Here is a 23,489-nt window from a genome sequence, read left to right as displayed (position 1 = left end):
GATTCTATATTAACCTCCTACCAGTTAGTTACTCATCCCAAACGTTTGAACGGACTAAAGTTCACCTTGACTGATTTTACTTTTTCTTTCAGAACGATTTCTTAATTAGGTCCAGTTCAATTCTTAAGCTTTGTTAGTAATTAATTGTATAGATTAAGATTATAAAGGCGTTATGCTTTCACTCTTTTTTTGCCATGTATATATTTGCGTTTAAAATTAATAGTTAAGAACAATGTTGCACATATATACAAGATTAGCGATCAACAAGCCACATATACCTTAAATTCTGAAATAAAGTCTTACATGACATCGACTGCTATCGATAATATAACAGATGACGTAAAAAGTGTACCTACTTGTTGAGTTCACTCACGCATATCTAATTCTTTCCGTAAACAGATTTCAGTGACTTCACACAATTATGATTTAGCAGCAGTCTAGCTTATATTTCGAATGTGTTTTTCATTTCTTCAATAAGGCCCGGCATGGCCTAGCGCGTAAGGCGTGCGACTCGTAATCCCAGGGTCGCGGGTTCGCGCCCGCGTCGCGCTAAACATGCTCGCCCTCCCAGCCGTGGGGGTGTATAATGTGACGGTCAATCCCACTATTCGTTGGTAAAAGAGTAGCCCAAGAGTTGGCGGTGGGTGGTGATGACTAGCTGCCTTCCCTCTAGTCTTACACTGCTAAATTAGGGACGGCTAGCACAGATAGCCCTCGAGTAGCTTTGTGCGAAATTCCCAAACAAACAAACAAATTCTTCAATAATGCCTATCCTACAATCACGTTCGTACATGTAAGTTTATTCTTACCGCTCCAATATTATTCATATTAGGCTCGTTTCACTATCTTTAAGCAGTTCCTTACTTTTTCTGTATATTATGTGCCACGTCCGTATCCGTATGACACTTCTCCAACATTGTCTGTGCTATTTTCAATTTATTTGTGTTTATAAGCTGTTCCTTATTTCTTGACTATTCAGGGATTGTGTTTTATATCGTATTTACCTTGGCATGGAACAGTTTTGTGACGTTTGTTTCTATTTTGCTTCCGCGACGATAATTAATTTTACAAAAGCTATAAAATATTTACTTTTTTAATAAAAAATAAACTATAACTGATTTGAAGGTAACATTCCATTTAGAGGTCTCACTTTTCTAATTCCAATGAGGTATCTCTTAGTCAAAAATAACAAAATGTCTTTTGGCAACATTTTTTCTTGGTTTCTTATGTCTGGCTTCTCTTGCACGTTTTTTCTTACGTTTGCTCTTCCCACGTTTAAACAAACTTATTATTGTCATTTAAATGTTTCCAGCAAAGATCTCATGAGAAGGTCGTGCACTATGAGCAAGTTGCACATTATCTAGGGCAATGGTGTAAAAAAAGTTGGATAACAAAGTTAAGCTCATTGTTTTCGAATTTTATAGTAAAAATGTACGTCATTTTTTGGGGTTAAGACAGTCTCGTGGGTTGAAGATATTCTACCTTAAACCAGTCATCGTAAAACAATCGCATGCTATAATCAATCAGTAATCTTTTATGGTTACAAAGTAGAAAGTTCAGTAATATTCACTTTGTTGATTTCAAATAATGAATAATTATTGACGTTTTAATATGCCATAAAAGATTCCAATGCTTATCTTAGGTCAAACAAAAAATAAATTTGCACTTTGGTCATTCACATTCATACCCACCCTTCTATGTCTTTATAGGTGGAATCATGTCAGCAGTTGTTACATAAATTCATTCCAGTTGCTAACACGTCATGACCAATAACACGCAAAAATCGATGTTTAACTAGAAGAAACTGTCTAACCTTCATCCCCACCCTTCTAAAAAGGTTTCGAGACACAAAGGTAGAAACTAAAACTGGATTAAAAGTGGCTTCAATTGAGTACTACGTGAAAAACTCGGAGATTTTTGCCAACAAGCGCTAACCCCTCATGAAGCATTCCACCTCACCAAAGGTGAAATATAATTTTTGTATAGATATTACCATTTACCTTTTGGCTGTATATTTTTCTATTATCTTTTGATTTTTCTACCTACACCATAGGATGCTTTGTTTCTTAACAGCCTCTTTCTCTGTGAATGACAATAAATAATTCCCTTAATAGTGTAGAGGTTTCTCTTGTTATAAATATATGTGTAAAAACGGCTCGTTTGGGTTGAGAAAATTTTTTACGTAGAAGAGTGAACAACGTTTCGACCTTCTTCGGCCATCGTCAGGTTCACAAAGAAAGAAAGAGGTAACTGACCGGAAGCTGACCACATGCTTGAAAGAGGTTGTGTAACTGAATGTCGGAATGTAGAGGGCGGGTTTAGATGTTTGAATATATAATTTTATATTATTTATTATTATTAATATTATGTATATTATTTTTTAATATAGGTGTTCCTTTATACCTATATTTCTCTACAAGTGGGTTTTATCGACATCACTGATTATTATTTCTCTTGTGAGCTTACCAGCTTCCTCATTTAGCTGCTATTGCATGGCATGTAATGGTCTTAACATGCACTCACTTTTCTTTCTGCCATTCACCTGTAGAATAATCATTCGGAATTTTATGCAGTAACATCAGAAATTCAGTATCAAATATTATGATGATAGTACTGTACACATGTGATTCAATGCTTCAAGTAACAGAAAGAAAAGCTTATTTTATATTTTCTAGGTCCATCCATTTGCTACTTGTAGGAAACTTGAATGCTTCACTAGCCTTATATAGAATTATTGCTGTTCCATGACATGAAGAATGCTCAACTAACTTTTTCATTTTCTATGATGTAGGAGTTATCTGTTGCTACAAGTGATTGTCTACCCCGGTTTTCCTGCCTTACCCTCTACCAAATCACTACTTTATTTTTGTTTAGACTTATTTTCACACATCCCAGTTACACTTTTCAATGGTACATCTGAGATCTGGAGATGATTGATTACCTCAATAATGACTATTAAACACCTAACCCATTACTGTCTCTTGAGGTACCTTTTATGTTGGTTTGTTTCGTTTAATTGAAATATGTGAGATCATTATGGAGCTAGAATATCCCAACCATAAAGGACTGTAAACCAGTAACTGAATGTATGGTATTTAGACTGCAAAGGGCTAGTGATTAATTTTGATTGTAAGTGATGTTGGTGCTTTGCAACACTGCTGAGGCTTGTGAGGTGTAATAATGTTTTTATTGTTATGTCTCAATCTTACTTAGCTGTGTAGCATTCATACAGATCATTAGTAGTACGTAATTCAGGATGGACTGGATAAGACTTTAGAATAACATAAGCAGATCGAATTCTTCAGCTTTATTTCTTGTTGTAACATTTAGCGCATTACTGCCTTTTGTAGCTCTCACCAAAAAGATGTTAATATGGACGGTAAAATTAAATAGTCTGGTTATGGTTAGTTTGATGTTTTTCCCGTGTGTGTCGTCTGATAGTAAATTTAGCTACAGCTCTTCTTACACATTACATTAATGCTGAGCATTTTGTCAACATGAATTAGTTTCTGGACTGTATTGTTGGCATCTTTCAGATCTAAAGTGTTCTGTGTAACTTCAAAGCCTTCTCATGTTTCAAGTTCAAATTATCTAGAATTCATCCAGGTTTTTCTTCCACTGCAATAATTTCCTAATGATGATGATCGTAGTGGTTCTGTGTGATAGGCAAGTTTTTTATTGTTCTATGACATTTTACCAATAATGTTTTGTAGAATAATGATGAACCTTTAGGCAAGGGTTATCCTTTATAGTTTTGTGTAAGTATTCCATAAAAAAACAAGAGTTCATATTTCAGGGATGCTATCTGTGATCAATTACATTGAAACGTGCACTTTCAAAGGTGGAGATTCATACATTATCCAGGTATGAAGCTCTGTCTTTGGATGCATTTATGGCTTTGTCTATCTCGTTCAAACCAAAGATGGCTTCCATATCTGCAAATAGTTATTGCTCATATCCTATATATCATCATTGGCACATTGGTTACTGTATATACTACGAAGACTTTACTTTAGTTTTCATCTTTAGGTAATGAGGTACCATCATCATCTTCAAACACGAGTTACATTGACATGATTTTGAACCTTGTAGCGATCATAATCCTATAAAACTGTTAGAATGGAATGTTATGACATTTCCTTTACTGAACAGCTCATTCCATTTCACAGCCTTCCCTACATTAATAAGACAAGCGTGAGATGGTAGACCTGTAGCCTATTAGAATGAGGCTTCTATCTTCTGTAATATATCAATCACATAAATAATATATTCTTATTTTGTTTAATCTTTACAATTTAAAATACTGTAAGTTGTCTGAAGGTTCAACAAAAATCACAGTTTAACTAAACAACCATAACGACAGTGCTGATATACATAACTTCAAGACTCTTTAAAGTTATAATAAATGAAGAAATGCAATGAACAATGGCTATTTTGTTTACTTATTTTTTATGTATTTTTATTTATATATTTAAAATAGGCAGGAAGAAAAATGTACCAATTTTGTTTGTTTTTAATTTCTTGCAGACTTATCGCTATCTTAGCGTAGTTAAAATAAATATATGACACAATACTGTGGATGTATATTAAGTATATAACTGATCATATATCAAATTAGTAACTACTGACCAATGTAGCTAAATATGTCTGCACACCAACATTTGAAAACGAGTATAAAATATTATGGTTCAATTAAACCTATTGATCCACACGCTAACAGAGTATAACACCGGCCAATAACAATGAACCGCCTAGATGATTTTCATTTTTCACTCTAGGTAGCGTGACACTGTCCTTAATCTCGAACTGCCGTCCACCAAAAGATAGTCGTCTGACAGAAACCACATTAACTTTATTTTTTAATTTTCACTTTATTATTATTCATTATTGTGAGACAGTTTTAATTTACTTTTTTATTTTGCCCTTTTATTTTCTGTTACTTTTGTTTCAACTAAATACTGAATGTAAATAAGATGGTTTTAGTATTATTACTTCTACAATTATTATACACTTGAGGAGTTTGCATCTACTTTGGAACATATTCTCCTCCCTCAAACAACCTCCTCAAGGTCCATCTATTAGTAATATCTAGTTCAATTTATTAAGTAGCATTTCTCTATTCAACTTTTAAAGACAAGGAAAATTTACCAAGCCAAAATTCCTATCTTCTAGGTCTTGCATGGCTTGATGGTTAGGAAATTCGGCTAGCAAGCTATGAATCGAATCCTCCCCCTGAAGATGCTTGCCCTTTTAGCCACAGTGGCGTTATAATGGGATGGTGAATCCTACTGTTCATTGGCAAAGCCTAGCTGCCTTCCATCTGTTCTACCATTTTAAAATTAGGGGCGGCTGAAGCAACTTTGAGCGAAATTCACAACAAACAAGCAAATCCTACCTTCCTAGTTCACATATTATGTGGTATATTAAATATTGTATTATTTATTTAAATATTCTATATCTGCGTTATAAAGTGGTTAGCTAAATGTAACTAATTAAAATAAGAACTTTAAAGTTTCATGAAATGCATACTTAAATATATAAATAATCACAACAGCTGATTAGCTTACTAAATAGTAAAATGTAAACAATGACAAATACATTGGCTAATATTTTGACCAGTTACTATTTTAATTGCATTAATACGATCATACTATGCATACATACATATATATAAAGACAACGTAGAGGTGCATGCTTGTTTTGCTCACAGTGAAATCACTTTGACCTTCATGCTACAGCCGTCTTCCCAGAACACATCTCAAGTTTGTCTAGTCAAACACCTCTAGGAATGCGAAGCAACTTTGTTTTAGGTACAATAATAAATTATCGAAAGTGAGCCGTGTTAGAGAACTGGAGGCGTTCTTCATAAATACTGAATTTTGACCTTCTGTTAGAGTAGTCAGAATTCTCTAAAAATAGACATTATTTCTTCTATCATATGAGGAAGAGTTTGATATAATCATGCGAAAAAAATACAAAAACCTTACTTTAACGTTTCGAAATTTGAAACTATAACAGTAACGCGAAATTATAATATTTTATACAATTGTTGCTGGCACTATTGAACGCGGATTAAAGATTTTGTGTACAGTTATTGATGACATTATCGACACATTAGATCTATTTTCACATGCTTAAGTTAGTTTTTTTCAAGTTCTTCCTAAGTTAAAGTTTTACAGTTTCATGTAACATTCACAAGATTTTCCATTCAAAACTTTGAAATCTAGCAGAAATATTCATTCACTTTCTATATAATTTGTTATTTAGTACTTTCAATCTGAAAGGCTCTTTTATGTAAAAAAGTGGATGAAAGGCTCCATTGTTTAGGCATAACCATCTATAATCTCATGGTACTGATTAGAAAGTAGAGAGCCATTCACCTGCCCGCGTAGCTTCTCTTAACCGCATAGCGAATTAATTGGTTACCAGTTATAACGCTCCCAAAGCTATAGGTGTGTAACATGTTTAATAATAGTTGTGGATGGAGCTTGGACCTTCTAATACACAACCCAGCACGTTAATCACTATGGCATTTTTTATTGTTGCAACTAATATCTCCCAGTGAATCAGCGGACTTAAATTGTCCAGATTCGGGATTCCATTCTCCATTGTAGACAGAGCAGGTAGCCTAATTTATAGTTGTACATTAAAACAAGCTCAAAACTAACAGTAAAGCGTTTTAATTTCAAAATTATATATATATATTTAGAGGAAAAGCTAACTCAGAATTGTTTTAGATCTTTAAAAGTTTTCAAAGCAAAGAACATTGTGAAAAGCTATCGATCATAAGTCTACGGAAGTATTACAGTTGCCCGTTGATGTTTTGAAGCAATAACGTTTAGGTCAATCCACTTTAATGTTACCAGTTAGATCACACGCACATTTTGTCTCGAATGTACTTTGGTTTATAAACATTTCTGTCCACAAGACCCAATATCTTGATGTCACGAGTGTTAAATTTTCTACGATTCATAAATAATGTAGGATTGAAATTTTTAATCCTGTATCTAACTGATATGAGAAGTTTGTGCAAGAAGTAAGGCTAAATACACAATATCATTAAGTACCGTAGTATTTAATAGTAGGAATCATGATGAAACAATAGGGGGCCATAAAAATAATACATTTACAACTACCTTTAAAATGTCTAAATATTAACAATGACCATTCCACAGTGTTAGCTGAGTGAAGCTAAAACTTATTATACTAATAAAGCAGAAAGATCTCAAGCTTCCATTCACACTTCGAAATGGACACTATCTTAAACAAGAAAGATAACTAAATGAGTTGTGACACCATAAAGCTAATTAAACATAATCAAGTGCCCAAAGGCAGCTCCAATGGACTTCTGTGCCTTCCCTCTGTTTCTGTTTGGCATTTTATTCTCTTCTATTTATGAACGTGAAACCTAAAGTTCACACAAATACTTCTTTAACTTTTGTGCACACGGGTATACCTATTTCTAAAGTAGAATATTGGTTGAGTAAGTGTGAAGGTATACAGGAGTCATCATTCCTTATTGTTCATTCCGATGAAAAACAGTGATGTAGGTATTGAAACATAATGTTGGTAGCGTATATATCTTGAGGAAAATAACTTTGTAGTGATATGTGTACGATAAAATGCTATATTTTCTAAGCCTGGAACAATGTTTTTATAAATTTCAACAGATTTACAGAAATATGTAGATTTCTTAAAGTTTTCGCTATTCATTAAAGAAACTGTCCTTCGTCTTCTACTTGTTATTTTGTACTGTCTTTTAAACTGAATAATTTTGTACTCTCACTTTACTTCGAATAGTAATCTCATCATAGGAATATCTACCCTTGTAAAAGGCTGTGACGTAGTTTTTTAACCAACCATTGATTCAGCCTCTTAATTTTTCCCAATTCAATCAAACAAAGGGTATTCAGTTTAATTCTACACTGTATTTTGTGTCAAACCTTCTGTCATTTTGGGAAACTCGCCTAATTTCTCAAAGAGAACAAAGTGAACAAAAGATAACTCTAAAGTAGATAATAAGAAAATAAATGTTAGTAATACCACCACTGGAATTGTTATTGAGTATTTTATATGTTTTAATATTAGTAAGTTAATTCCACTGTGCTATTCTTAACTCTTGCATTGGTAAGATTAATAAGGCTTCATTTTTTGAGGAAATGATATTTTCAATGAATCAAAGGACTTACAATCAAAAAGAAAAGTTAATCACCTATAGCAAATAGTTGGTTGTCACATAAAGTGGTCGTGTCTTATAAATATCCTCTCCTTTCAGCAGGTGACATAATGGATATTGACAAGTGTAAATGGTGATCTATTGACCAGTTGATAACTTCTCCGTGAGGTGAGTTGCTAGAAAGATCATGGGTTATGATGTCACTTAGATTTACATCCTTATAGATAAATTTCCTGTAGCAATTTGTCATTCTGACACATAAATGGATCTCTAACTGGAGTAGCTAAACTCAGAAGCAAGTAATGCAAACTATGATCCTGAATTTGGGTGTTCAGAACTTGGATATAAATATGGTCAAGTTGCACCAATAGCTATACCAAAGCTATCAATCAGGACCAATTCTTGGCTCAAAAGAGGTTCCCATCTAGAGTTCGCCCACTTATGTGAATGACTTGCATGTCTGCATAAAAATGCATCTCTTGTGATTAATTCAGCAGATCGTAAGGATTTTTCAGTGATAAGTTTGTTGAAAGACCATTTAGCAGGACACTAATATCCCTTATGTGTAAGAGACATTTTTATCTTGATAGAAGAAGCTTATCAAGGTTCCAAGAAATAACTTCTGAGAAGTCAAAGGAGAGAAAGAATCCTGCAGTGCTGCTGTACATTGGCTGGAGCAACCTTATGAAGTGACGAGACCGTATCGAGCTTTGCAGATAATGAAACAGCAGCCAACAAATCCTAGCGATGTAACAGAACTCTGTATACCTAGTAGGTTTATCTCGCTGTGTATTATATAATTTAAGTGAAGCCATCACACCAGCCAATTAACACTGATTTTGTTCTGTCAGATAGTGAAAGACTAGATGTGAATGAAATGGCACATCTATGACTACTCTAGGTGATATCAACAACATGCCAAATTAGTAATCTCTTATCTTCTTTCTAACATCAGAATTCTAGGGATGTATATAAGATGGTTATTTTTGCCTGTGCAACAAGTGAAATGTGTTTCTGGAGGAAGGCCATCCAAAGCAAAGCTAACCAGACCAGATCCAGGAAGAGTAGACAGGTGGTTAAGGCACTCGATTCGTGATCCGAGGGTCGCGGGTTCGAATCCCCGTCACACCAAACATGCTTGCTCTTTCAGCCGTGAGGGCGTTATAATGTGAAGGTCAATCCTACTATTCTCTAGTAGCCCAAGAGTTAGCAGTGGGTGGTGATGACTATCTGCTTTCCCTCTAGTCTTACACTGCTAAATTAGGGACGGCTAGCGCAGATAGACCTCGTGTAGCTTTGCGCAAAATTCAAAAACAAAAACAATCAAACAATCTATGTAAAACACTACCAACATTACTTGGAATGTAATGGGATATCACTTCCTATGGAACATATCTCATTAAAGTTGCCCATGAACTTTAAGAATCTGAGGGAGATTATAACGCATTACATCATATTACTCCGAGGGTACGGCTGTGTTTTATTGTATCATTCAGACCCACAACATGAAAACACGGATAAATTGTCTTGTCCCATGAGAAAATCTTTCCTATCTATTAAATGTCATTATCTGAATACTAGTGGTTTAACACCACAACCGGTGCTTCAGGAGCTACAGGAAGTAAAACTGAGGAATACAGAAAGGTGAAACGTAATGTACACATAGTGAGGTATACTGTATGGACACATATGGCCTATGCCACTTGTAGGGAAGTTATGAATGCATGAATCTCTGCTTTCTTATTATTAAATACCAAATAGTTGTAGTTATTAGTCTCTACTGTTGTTAATGTTCTGGTTGCATTTGAGACATGACATTAATAAAGAGTGGTGTAAACATTCTCTGATGTCTATTTACAAAAGATAAAGCAGGTACACTTCAATAGAAAGTTGTTGGTTTTTCTTTGTAGAGAAAAAAATGTAAATATCACTGGTCCTCTCCCAGAGATGGAAAGAGATTGTCAGGTTTTGTACGGGTGGGATTCTTTACAGTAGGTGTCTTTGACTTAAACAATAAACAATGATCATTTTAAAACATTCCACTTGTTTTAAAATGATATATTAAAACAAGTCAAACATATATACAAATGTTCATAAATTCTTGGTAACCATAGTTCTATCTAGATCTTTAAGTAATTTATAATTTTCGTCAAAGTCCACGCAGTTTGGTTCAATCACTTTGGAATACAATTGACAAGATGACTTCTTTACTCTGTTATTACAATACAGTGTGTGATAACTTCACTTGAAAACTCCCTACTATAACACTCTTTATAGCTAAACTCAAAATCACACAGTCTATCTAATTAAGTTTCTGGTGCGTATCTATACCTTGATAGTGCTCTAAAAACTTCCACAAACAAATAGATATTATGATGCAGTAACGCATTCAATTAAAACAATGAAAGAAACTTAGACGATTCTAGTAACATGAGTCAATAATATATAAATCACCAATTCATAGCTATTCAACTATAGTAGTTATGATTTGTAAACAGTAATATAAACAAATCTGGAATATATTATTGTTAATAAAAACTAAATTTAATACTTACACTGCAATAGCTATCTAAACCATAATAATCACTTTAAAGTTAAACAAAAACATTTGTGTATCTATCAATAAGCTCCTTTACAAGCTATTTACAATATTTTTAATAGTATGTACAAAAACTTTTTAAGTCATATACAAAGTCTATTCATACAATCTGCACCAATGCTTGCAGGACTCTAGATAACCTAAATGCAAAACTGGTAGATTTGGAGCTACAACGCCCATTTTATGATATTCACACAGTTGATGTTGCACCTCTGGATTTATAGAATGGGATGGTAATCCATCTGCAACATGATTTCCTTTCCTGATGTAGATTAGGGGAAAGAGTCCATCTATATGCTCTTCTAAATGTTCTGTTGCAATCTCGACATCTGATGCATCAGCCTGAATGACGAACACATTTTTAAAGTCTGACATTCTAAATATTGGCGAACTACCTAAAATGTTTTTCAATTTCTGGAATGCCATATGCTATAAATGTTCCTACTTTACCATGTTGAGTTGGACTTTGTTGGCCAAGTCATTCAGTTGTGCAGAGATTTCAGTGTAGATTATATAGATATTTATATATAATATAAATATATATATACTCTCTATATATATATAGAGTACTTTGTATGTAAAATATTTTGAATATGTAAATTAACAACTCACATAACAATAACAGCTGATATAAAGTCACAGTGTAACAACATCTATCAGAGCTACATTTTGACGTGTGATTTGTTTGTTTGATTGTTTTTTAATTTCGCACAAAGCTACTCGAGGGCTATCTGTGCTAGCCGTCCCAAATTTAGCAGTGTAAGACCAGAGGGAAGGTAGCTAGTCATCACCACCCACCGCCAACTCTTGGGCTACTCTTTTACCAACGAATAGTGGGATTGACCGTCACATTATAACGCCCCCACGGCTGAAAGGTGAATATGTTTGGCGCGACGGGGATGCAAACCCGCGACCCTCAGATTACGAGTTGCACGCTATAACACGCTTGGCCATGCCAGGCCTTTGACGTGTGATGTCACAAACAATTTCTCACTTTTAGGAAATATACATTACAGCTCCTTCTGGCAGAAAATATCCATACAATCATAAATATGTATTTAGATCTTGAATTGTTAATTTTTAAGATGTAAGTATCACGTTCAGTTGCCAAAATTGGTAGAAAAAGAAATATGGATTATCTTGGGGTACTGAGACCATAGAATAAATTGCAAAACTCATACCACGATCGTGGCAAATGTATAGCGTTATCTAATTTATACCATTCACGCTTTCAAGGCAACAGTACATAACATGTTAGATTGTCCAGAAATAAATGTCGTTTTTGAACTGCGAAATTTGGAAAAGTATAAACTATTGTTGTAAAACACGCTTAAGTAAGCACTATTTGCTTCAACACATTTTTAGCAAAGTTTAACGATGCTGTTTATGCCCCTGCTGCAGAAATCAGAGTTTCTATGGTCAACTCCTTGAACGTTTCTTCTGCAGCTGCCTGGCTTCAAAAGCGTTTATTGCTCTAAAAGTTGTCAAAGTGCTTGAGAAAATGAAATTCTGTAGGGGAAAGGTCTGGGGAATAAGGTGGATGAAGCAGAACCTCGATTTACAATTCGTTCAGTTTTAGATCGTTATGTTTGAAAGGCCTCATAATGCCGATTTTGTTGATTTTCAGTCAGCTCATGCGGAACCCATATATCTAACTTTTTCGTCTTTCCAGTCGCACTCAGGTGGTTGGCAATGCTTGATTTGGTTGTGCCTAGCTTTTCTGCAAGCTCACGTGCTGTTGCTCGAGGGTCTGTCTCAACTGCTTCCCTTAATGTGTTTTTATCTAAGGATGGCTTCCTTCTACAACCTTCGCGGTCTGGCCTTCAAGATTTTCATTTCCATGTCGAAACCTTTGGAACCAGCGATGAACAATACGTTCAGTAACAGATCCATGACCAAATGCTTGCTTGATGCTCTGTGTAGTTTTGGTAGATTTCCGTCAAAGTTTGAGGTCGTAGAGAAAAATGAGACAAAGTTCTTCGTGTCCATGCTGCCTTGGGGGTTGCAAAACTTACTCTGAGTAGAGCTGAAACAGTAGACAATTAAGACATTTTGTAAATGACAAATGTTGGATTAAACCAACCAACCAGCGATAAGTTACTCAATATTCAGTTTTTAAATATCATCGTGAGAATTCCGATATTTATTTCTGGATGATCAAATAATAAAGAAGCTTCAAGAAATTTCTATTCAAGCAACTGTAGAATGAAATAGGTAATCGTTTCTATTTAACACAAAAACATATTAACTAAGTTGCCAGATATAAAACCTATCGATTACTAAGCAATAAGATCTTTGAAATGAATCTGGATTAATTTAAGCAACTGTAGAATGAAATAGGTAATCGTTTCTATTTAACACAAAAACATATTAGCTAAGTTGCCAGATATAAAACCTATCGATTACTAAGCAATAAGATCTTTGAAATGAATCTGGAAAACCATTTTCTTTGTACACTAGATGGTTTGTTGAAACCCTGAAGGGAGAAGAGGTGCGCTTTGAACATAACAACCTTAAGGAAGAGTTTGTTGTTGCTGTTTTTACAGTAAAAACTATACTACAGAACTATTGTCAAGAAGCACAGTCTCAGATTACCATAACTGGAAATGACGAGATGGACAATAACAATGTGATGAAGCTCCAAAGTCGTTTTTATATGATAAACTCAACATTTGTACGTGTTATTAAATTTAGTTGTGAAAGTGTCGCAATGTGAAATGGTTATTTTATTATATTGTAATGTTATCACTGAATTTGATTACGTATTTGTAAATTTACTAATTTATCTATGTTAAAATGGATGAGTATAATTTGGATGTGTATCTTATAATTTATTTTTAAGGAAGATATTTGTAAAGTGGTTGGGTTACATAGTGCGTGATCTGTACGTGTTTGGCATGGGCAAAAGTTACACGTCAGCACGTGAGTTGTTTACTTGGGCTTAAAATGTTAAAAGTGGGGACAGCCAAGGATGTCGTAAAAGTAAAGAGGAGAATAAATGTATTGTACGTAATCATATTGTATATCTCATTCATTTAGCAACATGAATAGTTAAGTTTATTTACTTGGAATTTTGTTTTTAAACTTTTAATGCACGAAATTGTGTGTAACTTTAAAGTAAAAAAAATAAGCAAGTTCCTTTCGTCCAAGTAAATATTGGTATACAGTTTACTTTTTTATGGAAAAGAAACTTATCTTCACTAATTGTCCTTAATGTTAAAGTAATAGACCAGTGGATATTCCACACTACCCTCTGTCAACTTTTGGGCTACTCTTTACCAATGGATAGTGGAATTGATTGCACATTATAATACCACAAGTGCTCATAGGACGAGCATGTTCAGTGACAGAGCTCGAACCTGCCGTTTGTAAAATACGAGTCAAGTGCCCTAATCACCAGACCATGCCAGGCCCTAAACATAGAACGCACTATGTAAAGCGATATTTTTTAGTGATAAGTCAGGCAACAAATTGAAGAGAAATCGTGTCTAATTTTTTCAACTGTAGGGATAAATAATGAAGTAGGTAGAGTAACATACCTAAGATAAATAGTATTGTAGAATTACGTATATATATAATGTTATATTTTCTCAGTCTGGGATAGATTTTTCTCCGACTTTCAACAGGCTTACAGAGTCTGAAAGTTCCTGAAAACCTTTACTCTCTCATAAAAACGCTGTCCTTTGTCTTAAAGTATTTATTTTTTATTCTTTTGTGAATTGAATAAAAACCGTTTTAACTGTGGTTTACACTACGTCCGGTCTTTGTTTCTCACAATACTGTTATTACCAAAATAATTCAGTTTAACTCTACAATACATGTTCTTTCACACGTTTTATATTGCATATTCTACTTGGTTACTGAAAGAGACACCTAAAAGCTAACATACACATTCTTCATGCAGACGAGGTTCTATAACATGTTTATCAAGACGTGCAATCTAAAGTTAGTCTCATCTTACCATGTTTCATAAAAACGTTCTGCAGTGGAAATTGCAATGATACACAATAGTATTACAGTCATAGCCATCAAACTAAACACTATCAATGATAAAGTAATTGATTCCAAGGACAGGATCTGATCCGGGTCGTCGTTCTTTGTTTTATATATATATATACATATATTTCAAATCTTGGTTTCTATCCGAGCGTTCGTTTGCCTCCCGTTTACGGCGGCAATAACCCGCGTTGCAGTTGGAAAATTTGAAACGCAGTTGAAGCTCAATATTCACTTCTGAAATGAGTGACACAAGAACAGATATGAATAATACTGATACTAAGTTGTATTTTGTAACTTTATGGAATTAACCACACTGTTATTCACGTTTCAAAATGTGACGTCACGTAAATAATAAAAATGTAGGTTTACCGCATGCTATTGTGGAGCAACTCTTAACAAGACTGAAATGCTCAACAATTACTTTTCGTAGTAGGCTGTATAAGTAGCACAGAGTTCTGGTTTTCAGACAAACGAAGAGTGGAACACAATTACAGTTCTTAAAGTTCAGGAAGTAATTTAGCCTGATAGATTAACTTAAACTTTTCTCGTCACTGGAAAGGGGTACTTTTGCTTGTAAGAAAGAGTTAATATTTCATTACAGAGTTTAATCACCAAATTGAAATTGTATTTGAAGTTTCAAATTAAATTATCAGAAAAACTATTTACAGAACACAGCCAAAAGAAATATGGCTTGTTTTTATAAAGTAGTTGAGCCAGCTAAGCCAGGTAGTTAGGACGTCCGACTTTGAGGGTCGCGGGTTCAAATCCCCGTCACCCTAAACATGTTCGCCCCTTCAGATGGTAGGGCGTTATAACGTAACTGTCAATCCCACTATTCATTGGTAAATTGGTAAATGAATAGTCCAAGAGTTGGCGGTGAGTAGCCTTGCACTACTGAATTAGGGACAGCTAGCGCAGATAACCTTCGTCTAGCTTTGTGCGAAACTCGAAAAATAAACAAACAATAAAGTAGTTGAAAAGATTATAAAATGTAATGCTTATTATGTTTTCAGACATAAATTTGTTTGTTTGCTTTTCTGAGAGAACTGTGTACATACAGAAATATAGATAATACAGTCCCAAGGACTTTCACATTTTTACACGTTTTATGTTGAAGATCCTTTTTTTTTAACTTTTCACTTCGAAAATTCAGCATTTTAAGTTGCATGATATTTTAGTAATCGTTAGGCATCGTAAAGTTTAAATTATAAACATATGGTATTCATGTCTACTCAGTCTTCTCACAATAGTTTACTTAACTGTTCCACTCGTTATTTAGAAAAACCACAACATGTAAGAAATTAAATGAATGCCAAATCGAGCTATTTCGTTACTGCATTTCTTGTTGCTTGCCCTACAATAAAGAAAAGGTTAAAAACTAAGTCCCGTGTTGAGCCATGGACACGTTCATGGATATTTGTAACTTTTAGTATGTTAATTACTCATCACAATACAATGTCACTTGTTCAAAGTGTGAAAGTGTGGGCTGCTGGCTTGAGAGGGTTTTGGAACAGCTACACTACAAACGATTCTAGCTTACATCGCTTAGAGATAACTGCGTGCTAGAAAGTCTATTTTTGAGTTGACCCTAAAACGCAAGTGCATGATGTAGTTTGGATATTTTTATGCAGTACCAGTGCCTGTACGAACAAATAATTTTATGTTATTTACATAGTTCTTTAAAGAAAGGTTTCACTAAGATGATTTTTAAAATATTTTTAGACAATAATTTTAACTGCTAAGTTGTATTTCTACTGTACACGTGTGACTTTTGAAATATTTACAAAATACTTTTGCTTTTGTTGTTTGTATTTAATCTCAAAACTACATCGTGAATTATTTATATTGTGCCTACAGTGGATATTGAACCTCGACTTTTAACGATATAATCCCACTGAGCTATTAGGGAATATTGCATTTGTTTTCATTATAACACTAATATAACTTTTTATGTATCTTGCTAAATTATTTAATTAACTCGTACTGGCAAGTTTGAAATGTTCCTGTTTCCAGGTCCCTTAAGACTTCTATATAAGGTGGAGATTTTCAGTAGAGATGCTACAAATCAGAAACAATTCCCATACAGAATTTGATCTTTTTGGGCCATTCTGTGTTTTCAGAATAATGTTTTATTAATGTTTATTGAAAATACTGAATAAACATATAATATATCAAAAATATTTCTATAATATCATATACGTATTTGGTCAGTTTATACAAAACACTTTTGCATGAATATATCTACAAATCTTCTCAGATTATAGTAAGATTATGACTAGGAAACATCGCCGTTATTAAGTTTGACTAGAACATCTAAAAAGAGAAAATCCACTTACAACTTTTATTTGACCGCCACCAGGATAGCGTTTAGCTTTGCGCGAAATTAAAAAGCAAACTCACCAGGATATAGATTATATATATATATATACGAATGCATTTCGGTGTTTTTAAAGGCTTATAAACAAAAAGTTCTTTGTATTTCATTGTGTCATCAAACAATCATATCCTAAACTAAAAGTTTTTGACTTTTTTCAAAACTTATAATCAGTTTCTTATTATATATTTCAAAAGAGAAATAGTTATTATATATAAATTTCAGTACAAAACACCAAGTTGTACACCTTCAAGCGCATTTCTACATTTAACTTCAGGTCACTCAAGATATGGATCATCTACACCACCTACAAACACCAGTTCAAGACATGAACCAGCTACGCCACCTACCAACACCAGTTCAAGACATGGTGTATCTACACCACCCACCAGCATTAGTTCAAGACATGGATTATCTAGACCTCCTACCAACACCAGTTCAAGACACGAATCATCTACACCACATACCAACACCAGTAAGTAATATTTTCTCAGCTGCAGAAATAAACCAGCACGTAAACTCGCCCACCTGGGAAATTTCTTCATCTCGATTACTGCTAGAGAAATGTCGAAAGGAATTATACAGCTAGAATTCCATAACTGTTACATCTGTTTGAATCTCATTAAAAATGAAGAAACAGATATACATAGTCTTCGTTCCCTCGACGACATTGTAATTGAACAAATTGATAAAGAAGGTGCGACGGTTGTTTTTAAGAAAGAACTTTACCTTCAGGAAGCTCATCGACAACTGTAAGACCAATCGTCCCGTGGTAATGACCCACTTGATAAATATCAGCAGACTGTCCGTACCACTATAGAACAAACTATCAGTGCGCAGATAGCCTAGCTGCTTTGTGCCATAAAACACTAATCAAACTATCAGCACAATGAAGTTCTGTTAGAAGATAAGAAGTTAATTGATAAGCTTTCCTGGTTTTCTATATTCTATCTTCTACCTAAAATACATAAACCAGACCACTCTGTCAGACCCGTAGTATTAACATGCAGCTGTTCTACTGAACTTATCTCTAGTTACATTGATTCCATTCTAATTCCTTTATTTCATCAACTCCCTACTTACATTCAAGTCACGAAAGACGCAACATGAAGATGAACTCAAGCCCTAAAACAGTACCTTTAACCTGTGATGTCGAGAAAACCCACTTGTAGAGAAATATATATGCAAAAATTGAGAAAATATTTTACGTAGAAGAGCGAACAACGTTTTGACCTTCTTCGGTCATCATCAGGTTCACAAAGAAAGAAAGAGGTAATTTGTGAACCTGACGATGACCGAAGAAGGTCGAAACGTTGTTCGCTCTTCTACGTAAAATATTTTCTCAACCCAAATGAGCCGTTTTTGCATATATAGTACCTTTAACCTGTTCAGTGCCGTAGACGAGATAACTCGTCCAAGCCGATCGGTAACACAGTGCGACAAACGAGTTAATTTGTTCTCAATAATACCTAACTTCAACGCTAGATGTCAGCACCATACCCGCATTTGACCTATTTACAAACTGCTTCACTTTCGATCCAAAATGGCGTCACGAAAAAAGTTACAAAATGAAGAAGCATTGGAGTTGTATTGTAGCATCTGAAATACTTGGCAGTCAACAGATTAAAAAAAAACAAGAGATAGCCTAGACACATCTTCTGAAACCATGACTAGATTAATTTATATGCAAAAACGGCTCGTTTGGGTTGAGAAAATATTTTACATAGAGGAGCAAACAACGTTTCGACCTTCTTCGGTCATCGTCAGGTTCACAAAGAAAGAGGTAACTGACCGGAAGCTGACCACATGTTTGAAAGGGGTTGTGTAACTGAGTGTCGAAATGTAGAGGACGGTGTTAGATGTTTGAATATATAATTTTATTTATTTTATTATATTAATATAGGTATAAAGGCGTTCCTTTATATTGGTTTATTTCGGGTTTAAGTTGTTGTATAAGTAAGGCTTCTTTAATTTTGCGTTTGTTTATGTTTGTTTCTCTATTTAGTATTTGAGTGTTTTCTATGGTTATGTTGTGTTTATCTGATTTGGAGTGTTCGAAAATGTGTGAAGGTGACTTTTTTTTTAATCTGGTTTCCATTTTTCTATTTGTTTCTCTAATATAGAAGTCCTGGAAGTTATCACATTGTATTGTATAAATAATGTTGGTGTGGTGTTTGTCAGTGTAGTTTTTACATAGTAGAGACCTCAGTTTTGTGCCTGGTTTTTGAATAAATTTGGTATTAACTGGAATGTCATATTTTGTTACTAGTTTTTGCCAAATGTTGGTTATTTGTCTGCTGATGTCAGGAATATATGGTATACAGCAGTATATGGTTTCGTGATTTTTTGATTCATGAGATATATTTACTTTAGTTGGTTGATTTTGCTTTCTGTCTAGGTGTGTGCGTATAATGTTTTCTACGGTTTGTGGGGGAAACTTATTGATGTTGATGAAGTATTGTTTTATTTTGTCTAATTCATCGTTAATTTTATCTGGTGAGCATAGTTTTATGGCTGTGTTTATTTGGTTTCTTAGTATGTTGAGTTTTTGTTTTGTTTCATGTGCTGAGTCCCAAGGAATGTATAGTCCAGTATGGGTGATTTTTCGGTGGATTTCTGTTTTGAATTGTGTGTCGGTTCTTGTAATTTTGAGGTTAAGAAATGATATTTTATTGCTTTCTTCCTGTTCACATGTGAAGTTAATGTTGGGATGTATAGAGTTAATGTGATTGAAAAAAATTAAGTATGTGTTCAGTAGATTTGAATCCCGCAACCGTGTCATCTACATATCTGTACCAGTATAGTGGTGGATATAATGCTGTGTTAATTGCTTGTGTTTCAACTTGTGTCATAAAAATATTGGCTAGAACTGGTGATACTGGGTTGCCCATGCTTAGGCCATTTGTTTGTATATAGTTTTGGTTGTTGAACATGAAGTTTGTCTTTATCGTGGTGAATTCTATTAGGGTTGCTAACTGGTTACTGGGAATTTCTATGGTTGGGTTAGGGTCTCGGATATAGAGTTCTAAGGCTATCTTGCAGGCTTCAGTGGTTGGAACTGACTAGATTAAGTGAATTTGTTTAATCGCTAAATACCTTTTCTTTTGACACGAAATTCTAAAAATAAGTGAAGGGTGTAGCTATGGAAACCAAACTCGGTCCCTCCTACGCTAACCTTTGTTGATTACGTTGAAGACTTGCATATTTCGAAACTACACAGGTATCCTCCTTGGCTTATATTGTAGGTATATCGATAATATTTTCGATATAGTTACATTCATTTATGATGAACTCGGTCTTTTTGTTCAGTTCGTTTAAACCCTTCAACAATCACCCCAATACACGTCTTCTGTTTCTTACCAAACCATTTCATCTTTTGACATAAATATTTTCGTGACTGATGACGGCAATATGATGACTTTGCACAATACAAACCGACGAACACACTACTTACATTTTTACTCTAACCGCCCCCATGCGTAAAGAGAAATATTTCCAAATCCCAACTCACCAAATTACGTAGACTCTGTAGTAACGACTAAGATTATAACAGCAAATCTATCAATATGCTCCATTTATTTTTTAACAATAAACGTCAAAAGATAGCTTTCCAAAAGGTGCTTAGGTCAAATCATGCCAGTAATTATGACCCCAATATTGTAGATATTTTAAAACTTCCAATTGCACAGGTCTAACCTTACTCCAACCAACACATTCTCCTTACAAGAACGTTTCAGCCATTCAAGACATAAATAACACGTATATTATTTGACAACTTTCACATGATAACACAGGACAGTATCATCAGCCACGTGTTCCGTAACAAACCTGTTATTTCTTATAAACGAGACACCAACGTTAAAGATTTACTCCTCCATTGTCAACTTCTGAAAAAAACATGCAATTATCGTCTGCTACTCAAGTTTCTATTTAAGTTGTCAGAGGGACAGGTGCAACACTTGCCCTTACATTGGTCATAAAACATCTGTTACAGGCCCTAAATCAACGTATTCTATGAATAATCATTTCACCTGTAGATCTATGACACATGCTTAATTTATTGTATTATTTGTAACAACTGTGACCAAATCTACAAAGGAGGAACCAACAGAATGTTCACTGAACATACACGAGAACACTTACTTAGCATCTTAATTAACAATCAAAATAAACCTATAGGTAAGCGCTTCAACACAGCTTATCATTCTCTTTAGCACTTAAAAGCACTTGTCTTACATCATGCCCTCTCTAACGCCAATAAAAGAGTCACAAAGGAAAAAATGAATAGTTTTTAAATTGGTTTGTTTAAATTCTTTTGGTATGAATGAACGGTTCAGTTTTTAACTTTTTCAATACCCTTCTTTTATTACATTAAAATGTATAAGTTATTTCCTTCTTTGCTATATACAGTTGTTCTATATTTATAATATTTTTTATATTGTTTTTAATCACCAGTTTTATTGTATTATTCTTATATTTTGTTTAACCCTCGTAATTCTATTTCGCGTTTCATTCTGTTTGTGTATTGCTTCATTACAAAACGTTTTTGCAATTTTCATTAACCAACAGCTTGTTTCTGGCTTCAAAAAGAGTGTTTGCTGGAAAAGTCGCCAAGTTACTAAATTACTACTATAGTTTTTAAAGGTGTTTTTTTTCTCTAAAAGTCTAATATATTTTATTTTATCACTTTCGCATTTTCTATGTATATATATATATATATAGAATGTTAGTGCAAAACAATTATTAAACAAATATTTTTATACTTTGAGATTCAAGGAGCTTTATATTTCACGATTCAAGTGCTATTCTTTATGAAAGATAAACCATAACATTCGCTTATTCTTAAGCACGAAATTTCCCATTATATCGTCTGAGTTTTGCGTGTTACAAGGAAACCCTGAATTTTAGCATTTCAAACAAATACCAGAAATACACTTGCACCATATCGACTCGAAATTAATTCACTCATCGTGAATTCTCTCTATGATATTAAGGAAGTTCTGGATCTGATAGAATACTCAATATTATACCTTACTGCTAAACTACCGTATATCTTGCAAATATAGAGAAAACACTATGCAAGTACAAAATTCTGAATTTGAGGTTTTTCAGCCAATTGAAAGCAACTAAAAATTATCGCATATAGCATACACGAAGAACTGTTTCAATTTTTCAATGATTAAGAAAACATTAAGACAATAATGTTTAGTATGGTTGTGCTTACCAAATCATGAGTTCAATAAACAGGAAGCTTCAAGTTATGGATCACCTCGGCTACTTTCACTTCGAGTGTTTATTATAGACTTTCACCTCAACCAGGAATAAATTTTAGCTCCCCCAGTGAGCTTTAAAGAAGCTTCCATTGTAATATCTTCAAATATTTTCCTCCAAGTTTCTTTAAATTACAGTAGAGGGTTTTCTAGTCTCTAAATAACATAAAAAAGAAAATTCTAGAACACCATCAAACAAGTACACTTTACAAACAATTAAAATCAACTGCTACTACCACAAGCCGCTACTTTGCCAAACCATCTGCTCTGCAAGAAATGTATGTGCACGATGAGAGGTGATGCGCAAAGCCTGTTGTCACGTGGTAGGATTAAGTGACATCACACTTTAAGAACAGTAGGATTAGATTAATTTACTATCAATATGTAAAATAAACTAAACAACGGTTAAATAAATAGTGATCAATCGATTGTTCATACACGCAAAGCAGCATTATCAAGTATTAAGAAACAAGATTCAGTATTTAGAGAGGTGAAAAAGGGAAAATACTGTTGCCAATATTCTGTGACTGTAAAAATAGGTTTCCCTGTGGTATAGCTCCGGCTTTCGAGACTGGCAAGCCGAATACTACAAAATAGTTTTCGCATTTTGAGCTGCGGATGCATTATAAGAGTGATCGTCAGTCTCCTAGAATCGATGGTGGATGGTAAGGTGCTACTAAATGGTTTTCTTCTTTCTGTTTAATAGTTCAAAAATAGGAACGATATCAGGCTGTATTAGTAGGTTGTAAAATAGAAATATAATATTTTAAAAATAAGAATAATAATCTAGCAATATTGTGCGATGAAAACTTAATAATATTTTACTTTGCTCTATTTTGTAAAATAAATGTTATATTTATTACTTACAGAACAAATGGTTATTCAAATGCTACACTTTTCTATTTTTTATATTTCCGAATTATTATGGGAGCTTTATTACAAAAGTTATTTTTTAGAGTTTTGAAAATACACTGTATTTTGATTATAATATATATTCTTATATGCATTGAATGAAAGAAATAATTATTAATAAAAGATAACTTTGCTAACAAAATGTAAATTCTACCATAC

General features: G+C 33.9%; 1 pseudogene across 8 annotated transcripts in view; it reads right to left on the bottom strand.

Moving 5' to 3' along the window:
• LOC143225877 (serine/threonine-protein kinase SBK1 pseudogene) overlaps positions 1-22,791 on the bottom strand; it is a 37,114-nt pseudogene extending 14,323 nt beyond the window's left edge. For 3 of the 8 annotated variants that reach the window (XR_013014153.1, XR_013014154.1, XR_013014151.1), the window contains exon 1: positions 22,373-22,716. The product of XR_013014153.1 is annotated as a serine/threonine-protein kinase SBK1 pseudogene, transcript variant X3 (transcript). Of the gene's footprint in view, positions 1-8,212; positions 12,802-22,372 lie in introns of all 8 variants that reach the window. The other 5 variants (XR_013014158.1, XR_013014159.1, XR_013014152.1 and 2 more) reach the window with 4 other exon arrangements.
• Positions 22,792-23,489: the final 698 nt, after the last annotated feature.

Source organism: Tachypleus tridentatus, chromosome 9 (genome assembly GCF_004210375.1).
Source record: "Tachypleus tridentatus isolate NWPU-2018 chromosome 9, ASM421037v1, whole genome shotgun sequence".
Lineage (NCBI taxonomy): Eukaryota > Metazoa > Arthropoda > Merostomata > Xiphosura > Limulidae > Tachypleus > Tachypleus tridentatus.
Note: the sequence above shows the minus strand (reverse complement) of the source record. Positions and strands in the feature narration are given on the sequence as shown.